Source organism: Taudactylus pleione, unplaced genomic scaffold, assembly GCF_031769625.1.
Source record: "Taudactylus pleione unplaced genomic scaffold, aTauple2 ptg001032l, whole genome shotgun sequence".
NCBI classification, from domain to species: domain Eukaryota; kingdom Metazoa; phylum Chordata; class Amphibia; order Anura; family Myobatrachidae; genus Taudactylus; species Taudactylus pleione.
The window spans coordinates 10,393,764-10,406,386 of NW_028285433.1; positions in this window are offsets into that span (position 1 = coordinate 10,393,764).

Consider the following 12,623-nt stretch of genomic DNA (forward strand, 5'->3'; position numbering starts at 1 on the left):
AGCTCCGTCGTGCGCATGCGCGAGACCCCGGGAAATGAAGGACTTTTCTTCGCTCGGAGTGTCTCATCAAAGGGGGCGTGCTGTCGATGGTGACTGACAGCACGCCCCCTTTGGTGGGCGTGCCGGGGGCGTGCCTGCCAGACGGAGGCGTTCCCAAGGGAACGCCTACCGTCTGAAGCCGGCCCCACTGACATCACTAGTGATGTCAGTGGGAGTGATTTTGGCTCTGATAGAGCCAAAATCACTCCTGGCCTTGCGGGTGGGAAACCCAACCGCAGGCTTTCACTCGCAGATCCGATGGTCGCGATGGTCAAGACCATCGCGACCATCTTTTTGCATGCTCGTATATGCTGTGGGTGGTGACCCATAGCTATACGAGCATCCAGGAGGACGCTCCATTTTAATGGAGGTGGGCCCTGATTCAGAGCGAGCGCTCTGATCAGAGTGTCCGGCTCTGAATCAGGGCCTAAATTCCATCATAAATGATTTCCCTGATCCCAAAAAGGAACTAGCCAAATGTCAAAGATTTTTTTGAAATTTGGGCAGTTCTCATGAGCCAACTAATAAAGATTGGCGTGTGGTGTTAAGGGCCTGTCTACCACGCAATACCGACGTGACAAAATTTATCGCGGATTGTGTATTGGATGGTGACGTTCCCTTAACAGACCAAGTAAACCAAGGTAACATTTCCCGCATTGTAACTCAATTGGGTATATATTTTCCAGTAGTAGTTAACTGGAACAAAATTTTCACAATTAAGCAAAAGGAGAGTGAATCTGCAGAAGACTATTGCGACCGGGCTCTGCAGGCTATCACCCAGTACACTGGGATAGAAGATATTAAAGATAGCACTCATCACAGGGGAATGATAGTCACGGTACTCATGGACGGTCTGAGAGACGACTTAAAGACTCGGGCTCAGTCCTCACAGCCTGGCTGGAGGGGACTTACAATAGATAACCTCATAGAGTCTGTTATAGAACATGATAAAAATATCACAAAGAAGAGAGAGACCAAGAGCGAAAAACTAATGGCTGTCACTATCCAAGCTCTGGAAGGAATGACAATAACATCACAGCTAACCGACACACCTGCACCCACACACACACCTGCACCTGAACAATTACACGTCCTCACCAATCCCACACCACAGCAAACACATCCTTACCCCACATATCATACACAACCACAGGTCCCATACTCATATCCCCCACAATATCCTTACCCTCCCTATCCTTACACATACCCACCACCTTTCCCTCTTGCTCAAATCCCACAACAATCTTTTCATCCACCCCGTTCAAAATTATGTTTTAACTGTCACCAAGTGGGACACGTAAGTAAGTACTGCAAAGTGAAGAACACCACACAGGAACACGAGTTTACCATGGGTTCATAGGTAACCCCAGTATCTTCTCCCAGGCCTTATATGACTGTTTACAATCTTTTCAACCTATCAATGGATCTGTTCTAATGTAAAATGTGGATGATTTATTGTTGTATTTTAGGTCATGTTTAAATGATATTAAACTGTTGTGCTTTATCTCCCACTCATAGGACACAAAGTTGATAAGGATAAACGGCAGCCATGCCAGGTTAAGGTCGACTACTCAGAATATTATCCAACCCAGTGGCCCAGGCATTATTTAGAGCAGTAGCTATTAATAACAAGATTTAATTGCAGGAACCTGTATGCAGATACTATATCCCTAGAATTATTAAAAATGATAGGGGGACATATTTTACAGGTGACGTTTCCAAGAACATGTGTAAGATGATGGGTAACAACACTAAGATTATCCCAGACTGTCTTTTCCTTTATTTGCCCCCCCCTTTGAGATACTGTTCAAACATGCAGCCTCATGTGAAAATATGATAATGAGGTTACTGTGCAGGGTCTCACGAAGATGAATGAGAATAACCGAAATTGAAAGTGTTATTAACTAACATATTTAATGCAAACTGTCATGATGTCAAATCTGGAAGAATGTTATGATCCAAATTTTTTTTTAGCTCAGGTTGTTTGACTGATCGGTGGAAAGGTCCGTATCTGACGATACAGCATCCTCAAAGGGTGGCTGAGGAAGATACGTGGGTCCATTCCACTCACTATAGGGAGGTTAACCAACTGGTGGAGATACAAGGCAGTGTCAAGGCCGATAACGTGGACCTGTCGATTGCGAGCTTGTGCTGGAAGGATTAAAAAGGTGACGGTGAGATATTTGAGCTAAAGAAATGTGTAGATCAGTGCTTCCAGCAACGGAGTGGTCTGCTGTGGTCATCCTAGTTCTTTTTTTCCAGAGTTTTTGTCATGATGATCTGTTTGGGGATACTCTGTGTCTGTGATGGAGGACCGTTAAAGGAAATGTGAGCTGATGGCAGAGCTAATGGAGTGGAGTCAGGAGGAGGAGTACAATGCCAATCAGGGGAGTGTCTGACCAATTTTAGTATTGTAATTGTTATGTTATTTGGGAAGAATACTTCCAGAAGTTATGACCCTCACACATGTTGAAATGCTTGGTATACATAAAAACACACCATCACCATATCTTCACACGCAATATGAACACAGAGGCAAGGGAAATATGATACCTGGTGATGTGCATAAAGCCGCTCAGTTAATTAGTGAGACAACTGGCTTTCAAGTTTTAGTCGCACTGGATCCCACCAGAATTGCTCGGGGTATATTAAATTTTAGATATATTCAGGAACTTGCTAAATTGATAGATAATATCACCGAGATGTACGATGACACATTCAGGTATACAGGGAGAGAATTGCAAGCGTACAAGAAAGAACTGGTGCAACACAGGCTAGTGTTGAATTATTTAACTGCTGTTACTAGAGGGTATTGCGTAATGTTAGCCACCCAATTTGGAGTAAAATGTTGCACCTATGTCACCAATGATACCAGCGACCCTAAGGAGGTGATAGACCGGAAGATGGATGAAATTCTGCAGCTAAAGTGGGAATTTCGCAAGAACCATAACGCTTCAGTGGCTGAAGTAGGGGAAAAGATAGAAGGATGGGTGTCATGGCTGAACCCAGTGAAATGGTTCTCAGGTCTAGGGGAATGGGTCCAGGAAGTGATCGCCAGCATAGGCAAATTTTTGATCCTTATACTAATTGTCATCATAATAATTGACATATGCGTCCGGTGTGTTCCTATTGTGTTGAAGTGTGGAAAATGTAAAAATAGAGTAAAACGAAAGAATGAAATTATGATAGTGGCCAGTATGAATACTGAGGTAAATACAGAACTGCATTACAACCCTGAGCTAGGAAATACCATCATTTAATGTATTATATTTAGACATGTATAGAATATATTATTCAAATGTTATTTTTAAAACACCTCAGATAATGTAAAGTCTAAATTTCCCTTCAAGACTGCTTTTATAAGACTGGTGCATCCCCACACCTTTCACATGATCTTCCAAGATCCGCGGTGTGCGTATAATAGTAGTTTTATGTCCCCACTCAGAGACACATTATTGATGGATTAAGAACCACCTTGTGCCATCCCATGATAATACTAAATAAGATGTAAATGTAAGCCTAAATTAAATTCTAATAGCAGATTGTGATAGCATGTTGTTCGCTATCAAAGGGTGGACTGTCAAAACTGGATTATTGGCTGAGACAAGATCAGTTTAAAATTGAAGCGTGCGCGACGCCATCTTGCAAATGGCAGCTAGACTCCATTTTAGAAACAAGAATCTACAAAAAAGAGAAGAAAAGGGTATTGTCTCTTTGTTGGCACACATAGAGGATAATTATATATAAAATATAACTTTTATTAAATAAATTATTTAAAAAAAAATTTCGCCTTATTAGTGAAATATTCCAAGAAAAAAATCTAATAAAAACATTGAAACAAATGTGTGTCATCAATTGATATTACATTATTAATAATTCATTTGTCTCTGTGTCCCTTTCAGTTATGTTTCTGAGTAAAGATTCTATTAAATGTTGTTGTCTCCAGTGTCATTAATCATAGCATATATTTATATAGTTGAAATCAATTAGCCCTGCATGCACTACCCACAATTGTAGTTAGATATACTGTATTGAAACTAAACCAAGATATAAATTCCATTGGTGATATTATGCTGCTATCTATTGGTTATGGTATGCCATTACACCTTTAGTCAGCTTAATGTGATGCAATTCAATAGAACCCAATAGGGGGAGCTGTAAGATACAATCCTTATTAATCAAGCTGATTATATACTAGTTATTACAGCTTCCTTCGAATCACTGATAGTTTATATATCATTTGAATTAGCATTATAACTCATTAAAGCATTTTGCAGCCCCATAAGAGGAGTTAATATAATATAAATATAATCTTTATAACCCTTATGGGAGACACTACAATAGAGGTATAACATACTTATAATATAAATTGAAGTTTAATATGCGATGTACACCATTTAGCACAAATGTTAATGCTTTTTGATTGATATGCTATAGGGGACACAAAGATTTGTATCAGGAACTGGATACATGTTCCCATGTGAAAATATTCCATGAATACAAATAGGTGGCCCTTATAGAGGACATTGTGCATAATATAGCACCCATTAAATCAACCTGGTTTCTTTTCTACATTTAACAACTAAAGGTGTAATGGCATACCATAACCAATAGATGGCAGCATAATATCACCAATGGAATTTATATCTTGGTGTAGTTTCAATACAGTATATCTAACTACAATTGTGGGTAGTACATGCAGGGCTAATTGATTTCAACTATATAAATATATGTTATGATTAATGGCACTGGAGACAACAACATTTAATAGAATCTTTACTCAGAAACATAACTGAAAGGGACACAGAGACAAATGAATTATTAATAATTTAATATCAATTGATGACAAACATTTGTTTCAATGTTTTTATTAGATTTTTTTCTTGGAATATTTCACTAATAAGGCAAAAAATTTTTTTAAATAATTTATTTAATAAAAGTTATATTTTATATATAATTATCCTCTATGTGTGCCAACAAAGAGACAATACCATTTTCTTCTCTTTTTTGTAAACTCCTACTTATTGTCCTTGGCAGCACCCCCATAGAATGATTTCATATGTACCACAAATTGTCTAATTGGGGCCATTACAAAAGTATATATATTTTTCTTTAACCTAAACCTAGTGCAGAAGTGCTTTCCCAGCCCCCTACCCCTAATTTAATAAGAAACAAGAATCTGCAAGACGCCATTTTGCGACCAGCGTCACTTTAAGTTACAACTCAGGAGCTAAGAACAGATGGCAATGTTTTTGATAATCTACCAAGGGCAACTGGAAGAACAAGCTTCCTGAGTAAAAGTAAATAGAATAGACAATGAGTGTATTTACATATAAATTGGGAATCCCTGTGTGCAGACAAAGTATAGTTGTGGCAATTGTAATATAATCCAGGCATTGATCTACACAATTGGATTTGTCTGAATTCTAAACAGGTTTTAGCCTTACACCCAGACAGGATGGCCCCAACTTCACGATTGAGGTGGTAACACAGTTGCATTTACACAAGAGTCTGGGAGAACAAAAGAGCTTTTTCCTTTGAACACAGGAAAGGTGGGGGCCTGCTGACAGAGGGCACGTGGAACTATCTGGCTCAGCATGTCACACTGCTAAGATGTTCACTTAGTGAGAGTTAAGTGCACCCATCTTCATACACACATTAATACATCTTTATATCAAACCCCGAATACTCACACATTACATATTCACACATAAGGTTTAATAAGCTTTAAAGTATATGATTTAAGTTGGTTCAGTTAGTTTAAATGCTGTGAAATAAAGATATTTGATAACTAAGGTTCTATACATGTTAAGACAGCAGTGTTTGGGTTCGTACTGATGCATACTCTTTCAACAGAATTCCGGTACTATCGGTGTGGAGATCGCATCATGCATTCCCAACTTATGGACCGCAGAGACTACAAGCAACAAAATGTATATTTTAGGAACAACTGTTAGGATGTAGCATGGGGGTGGGGAGGCGGAGACCCTCAGTTGTTAGAGGCTGGGCGAGTCTATTTGAACCAGCCTGTTAAATGCCCTGTAACAGATGCTTCTCCCCTGGGAACCAATGACATCAGCAACAAACTTCTCTATTGTCCGGTCTACTCTGGGGGGGTATAAATACGTGTGCTCAAACACTGGGTTCTTAGTCTTCTTGCTGAATGACGACAGGGTTTCTTGCTGATGCCTATCACCGGGTCGGGAAGCGCTGCGTATGTATACTGTACTTGGGTCTGTATAATTCCTTTGCATCTAATTGTGTCTGGATCAATAGCGTGTAACTGACTGTACTTTTACTTGAATAATACTTGTGCTTTGGAACTACAGATTCCAGGTCTAAGTCTTTATTTACTGTATGACTGCGTACGCAAATTAGCGTCATCCTTAGAGGTTTATAGTAAGGATTTTAGAAGGTACAGGCAGGGGTATATAGAGGTTCCATTTTAATATTAACAATGGTTTAATGGCCACATTGTTTTATCCCATAATATAACATTAAATAATATTTTATAGTGTAAGACTAAAAATAAATTTAAGACCAGAGTGTGATAGCGTGTGGTTTCCTATCAAAGGGTGGACTGTCGAAGCCAGATGGTTGGCTGAGACCTAAATTGGAAAATCAAAATCTGCATGATGCCATTTTGCAAATGGCTACACGACCCCATTTTGTGAATGGCTACACAGCGCTATTTTGCATATCCCACACAGTATCAATATATACGACTCTAGGTTGTTATTTAGCGTCGTGCGTCTCCCACGCAATAGATCACTCTTAAAAGTCCTGATTAAAACAATACGTAAATTTATTAATACACATAATATGAACAACCCCGCAAAGCACGTACCACGGTGTACTCCACAAACACGTAGATGCACAACGCATACTAACGACTTTTCTTAATATTTCCACACTGACACATTGCATACTTACACAAAAGGTTCCCTAGCATTAAGGTTAATATTAAAGCTTTTATTCGTTATCAAGTCTATTGTGAAATACATATATTTGGTATCTAAGGTTTAGTACATGATAAGCAGACCATGTTTGGTGCTATCCTAAACCACTGTTCATTTGCAGATTTCCGGTTCCATCGGCAAGGAGATCGCAACATGCGCTGCAAGTTATGGATCATAGAGAGATAGGCATTGAAATGTACTCTGTAATATAATGTTTATTAGCCAGTTTAGACTTGTTCTTCGGCGGGAAAATGCACACAAAGAGCCATTGGAGGGTTGAACTATTACAATACAAACTGACCTATGAACTGTATCGTAACAGAATAACCAGGAGGAAGAACCAATGGGATTATGCCAACTCGTTATATTGTATTTCCTATCTCTGTAAGTGTTTATATGCAAGCTCTCTATTTCTGGTAGTTAGTCATCATCTTTTTGCTGTTGGCGGAGGCTTTATCATTGAGGCCGGGAAATCTGGATCCAGAGCGCTTGCGTATGTAACGACTGTACCTTTATGTATGTATAATCTTTTGCGCTAAATTGTGTTTAGATCAAGGCTTGTAGCTGAATGCTTTTATGTGAATAATAACTTTTTTGTGCTTTGGAACCACACTCAAAGTCTGGAAAGCAATTATTTCTTGTGCTACTTGCAACGCTAAATAGCGACTTTAGGGTTTTAAGATTATTAGGAATTCATACCACTACACGAGTGTAGAACAACTGTACGATTACAAATCGTTCAATCGTTCCTTATATATTGTGCAGTGGATAATGTGCCGACACTGAACAATATGTCGTTCAGTACAGGCACCCTCCCTCATCCCTGAACATGCACAACCTGTCGATATTGGCATGTTCAGGCGATGACAGATGCCAACAACGACCAGCGGGAGCACGCATCGCTGGTCGTTACCGGCATATTCACTGCACGATTAATGAACGATTGAATGATAACGATGTCGTAATAGTTCAATCGTTCATTTTTATCGTGCAGTGGATACGCACCTTTAGACATACCATTGGTTACACCCTATGTGTGTTCAGAAAACTGCCGCAGCCTCTGTACACAGACACAGTGACAGGCTGAGACATGTCCCCGCAACAGCCTCAACACACTTGTGCTTGATTCGCACCCCTGTTACCTCCCACAAACTGTCACTGACTGTCAAGCACTCTGCGTCCAAGTCGTCACTGCAACCACTGTAATTAAACGAGGCATGCGCCATGCGACTCTGACGCATGCACAGTACAACAAAAATCGATCGACTTTGCAAACATCAGCATTGCGTCCACCTTTAATAAGGCCCTGAAATTCAAGGAAGGTGCTATGTTGCTTCACTGCCTATATGAGGCTATTTCACTTTTGTAAGCTTAGGGGTATATTTACTAAGCAGTGTTAGGAGACAGAGTGAAAAGTGATAAGGAAGTGATAAGGTGCCAGCCAATCAACTCCCAACTGTCATTTTTCAAACACAGCCTGTGAGATGACAGTTGGGAGCTGATTGGTTGGCACCTTATCACTTTTCACTGTCTCCTAACACTGCTTAGTAAATAGACCCCTTAGACTGTTTTGATCTTTTAAAGTACAGTAAGTACATCACAATTCATTTATTAACTTTCTAATACAAATAGAGTAGAAGTTTTATACTGTATTACTGTATATAAACTTCATTTAATTTGTGGTATACTTGTTGATTACCACAAATTAAGCTTATATACAGTAATACAGTAGAAAACTTCTACTCTATTAGTGGAAGAAAGTTAATAAATTCATTGTGATGTACTTACTGTACTTTTTCTTATCTATTCAAATGTAAGAAGCATTTAGACAAAACCTGATGAGTGTGTCACGGAGTACATTGTGGGTGTTTGTTTATCATACTTTAAAACAGGTGAGTCATGAACTTTCTAATCACTATAAGAGGGCAATAAGCTCAGCAGGCAGCTATCGCTATCTTTCATAGGAAAGTTAACACTGGCAAATCATCTAAGGTGTGTCATAATGTACAATAGAAAAATGAAATATTTGCAGTAGTTAATAGTGGGTGTGGTGTAAGTGATCAACAGGTATTATGGCAACAGTCAGAGCCGTAACTAGACTTTTTGGTGCCCTGTGCCAGAAAGAGCATTGGCGCCCCCCTCATTTTTCAGGGCCATGGCTTCATGGGGTAGGGCCAAGGAAGAGATAGAAGAGGCCAGGAGATGCTGGGGAGGAAATAAGAGGAAGCTACAAGTGAGATTGATAATAAACAGAAATTTGACAGGCCCAAACAGCACCCCCTGCCCTGTGGTGCCCTGTGCGATGGCACCGGCCGCACTACCCTAGCTACGGCCCTGGCAACAGTGTATAGGTTGACACCATATGATAGACAGGCAATAGTTCTACAGGGACAAAAAGTCAATAGGTACAACAGATCAACTGACAAAATGCTGCTAGCACAAAAGGTCGACAGGGACAAAAGGTTAACAGGAACAAATGGTCGATACACATATTGTCAATGCAAAAATGGTTAACACATTTCTCATTTTTATTTTAAGCCTAATCCTAACCTTCCCCCTAGTGCCTAACCCTCCCCCTGGTGCCTAACACTAACTCTCCCCCTGGTGCCTAACACTAAATAAAATAGTGGTTGCTCAGATCAATTTAATAGTTTTATGGTGCATACACATGGTCAGATTTGCTAGATCATCGATATCGTTGAACGATATTGATACCGATGAACAATATTAACGATTTCATGAACGATTTCTGACAGTATTTACATGAATTAAATCGTCCAAATCTGACTGCAAACACCATCGATTTCAGATATCGTCATCTGACATCCGGGCACGCGAATCGTTCGTCGATGCATGTCAAACATGTCAACGATATGAACGATGTAACGATTTTTACAATCGTTATCGTTCATATCTTCCAGAAAATCTGAGCGTGTGTATAATCTAGATTAGAAAAAAGAAACAAATGTCCCCCAGCACACTGCAATAGACCAGCAATACGATTTGAATACTACATGGTAATAGAAATCCAGAGATCTTTGTTGCATATATTTCAAAGATATGTTTAAGCACTATTTTATATTACTGTTTTGAGAGGCATGGATGGGACCAGCATTAGGTGGGTGTGCTGGTTCCTGTAGTGCTGTTTGGAGGATTCTAGGGTACCCCCAGGTGAATTGGTTCTCAACTTAGATATATTATACTGTATTACCCATAGTGGATACTATCATGTAGCGTTAGGGGCACTGGTACAGAGACGCTATGACGTGGCCCGGAGCATAAACATATCTTTGCAAATATGTACAACAAAGATCTCTGGATTTCTATTATCATGTAGTATTCAAATCTTATTGCTGGTCTATTGCAGTGTGCTGGGGAACATTTGTTTCTTTATTTCTAGTCTAGATTAAAACCCCTCCCTTTCATGCACCTGTGAAAGACTATTTAGTTGATCTGAGCAACCACTATTTTATATTACTTAAAGTTAAATAAGTCAGCAGATATAGTCAGCAATACTGTGGAAATAAGTTTCCTGTCCTCCAATTGTCCTGCTAGTTGATAATATGAATGGGCCTAAAATTGGGTGTATGGCCCTTTAAATATTCAAAAGTTATCTAGAATAAGGTAATTTGTTACCAGTTACAGTTCTGCTGACTTATTTAACTTTAAGGCCTACAAATTTATGCTGCTATGTCACTGTTTTATATCTATTTTATCTTATTGTTTTTTAATAAATGTTATTTTGTATTTCATCCGCGTAGTAATTGATTAATGTTTACAGGCCTTGAGGTCACTGGTGTGCTGTTTATCTTTGTTTGTATGTTTGTATTTCTATTGTGTAGACTGAGGGCCTGATTCAGAGCCGCTCGTAAGCGGCCGCTCGTTCGCTCCGAGCGATGTTCGCACATCTGCGCATGCGCCAACCAGTCATTGCGGTCGGAAATCGTGTGCTCGCAAAATAGCGAATGCCTGCTAATGTGAGTGACAGAATGAGGCGTTTGTGGGTGGTAACAGGGGAAGGTGCTTGAAAACGGGGAGTGGAGATCCGAACGCAGGCGTGCCAAACGGTCAAAACGGGCGTTTTAAGGGTGTGCATAATTAACAAAGCAGCGTCATCGACCACGTCACTTGGTTGTCTTTTAGCCTGCACTGCTCGCATGATTGCGGTAGGAAAATGCTACCACAAGAATAGCGAGCAGTTCATACGCCTTTCGATGTACTCGATTAATCTAATAAATAGCGGAGATGACGTATGATGCGAGTGGCCAGGGGGCGTCTTTACAAAATAGCGAGCGCATGTTTCGTTCGCTCGCTCAGACATAGAGGCGTCAACAGACCGCAAAGAGCGAGCGCTCAATTTAAATAGCCGGCCCCTTTTTCTGAACGAGTGTCCTAAATATCGTCCGGCTCTGAATCAGGCCCTGACTCTCTCCATTATTCTCCATTCTGGAAGACACACACAGAGAAGTGCCTGTTTGATCTTATATCTTGATATAATTACCCCCTCTACATCCAACATCACTAGTATCGGAACTTACAATTCTGTGTGATCAAATGGTCGCCACCCAGTTACCACCCAGAAACACCCATTTCACATGGAGACGGATCCAACCAAGATACCTCTGAATCAGAACTGCTTAGACATTTGCAAAAATGTGTGAAATCGCTGTTGCACATGTGCAGTAAGCTAAAATTTGCTATTTGTGCTGTCTAAAGAGATGCGTCCAAATCAAAACCAGGCCCTGTATCTGTTACAAAATTGTATTAACAAAACGAAGAAAGAGCTTCAAGTCCAGCACAAATGTAAAAACATTTACAATCTAGTACCACATCAATTTGTATCAGCCAGTGAAAGGTTACCACTGGCAGTGTCAAGACATGGAGACTAGCACAATCTCCAGTTTTTACCAGGGACCGCCATAAGACGGTACATGCTTCGCTGCCAGGAACTTGCAGGTTGCGGTCTTCAAATTGCCCCTTCACTTGCTGACAGTGAACATAGGGCCTGATTCAGAGCCGCTCATAAGCGGCCGCTCGTTCGCTCCGAGCGATGTTCGCACATCTGCGTATGGGTTTTAGTACGCATGCGCGAACCAGTCATTGCGGTCGAAAATCGCGTGCTCGCAAAATAGCGAATGCCTGCTAATTTGAGTGACAGTATGAGGCGTTTGTGGGTGGTAACAGGGGAAGGTGCTTGAAAACGGGGAGTGGAGATCCAAACGCAGGCGTGCCAAACGGTCAAAACGGGCGTTTTAAGGGTGTGCATAATTAACCAAGCAGCGTCATCGACCACGTCATTTGGTTGTCTTTTAGCCTGAACTGCTCGCATGATTGCGGTAGGAAAATCCAACCACAAGCACTGCGAGCAGTTCATACGCCTTTCGATGTACTCGATTAATCAAATAAATAGCGGAGATGACGTAGGATACGAGCGGCCAGGGGACGTTTTTTCCAAAATAGTGAGCGCATGTTTCGTTCGCTCGTTCATAGAGGCGTCAACAGACCGCAAAGAGCGAGCGCTTAATTTAAATAGCCAGCCCCTTTTTCTGAACGAGCGGCCGCAAATAGCGTCCGGCTCTGAATCAGGCCCATAGACATAGAGGGTGTCATTCAGACCCGGTCGTT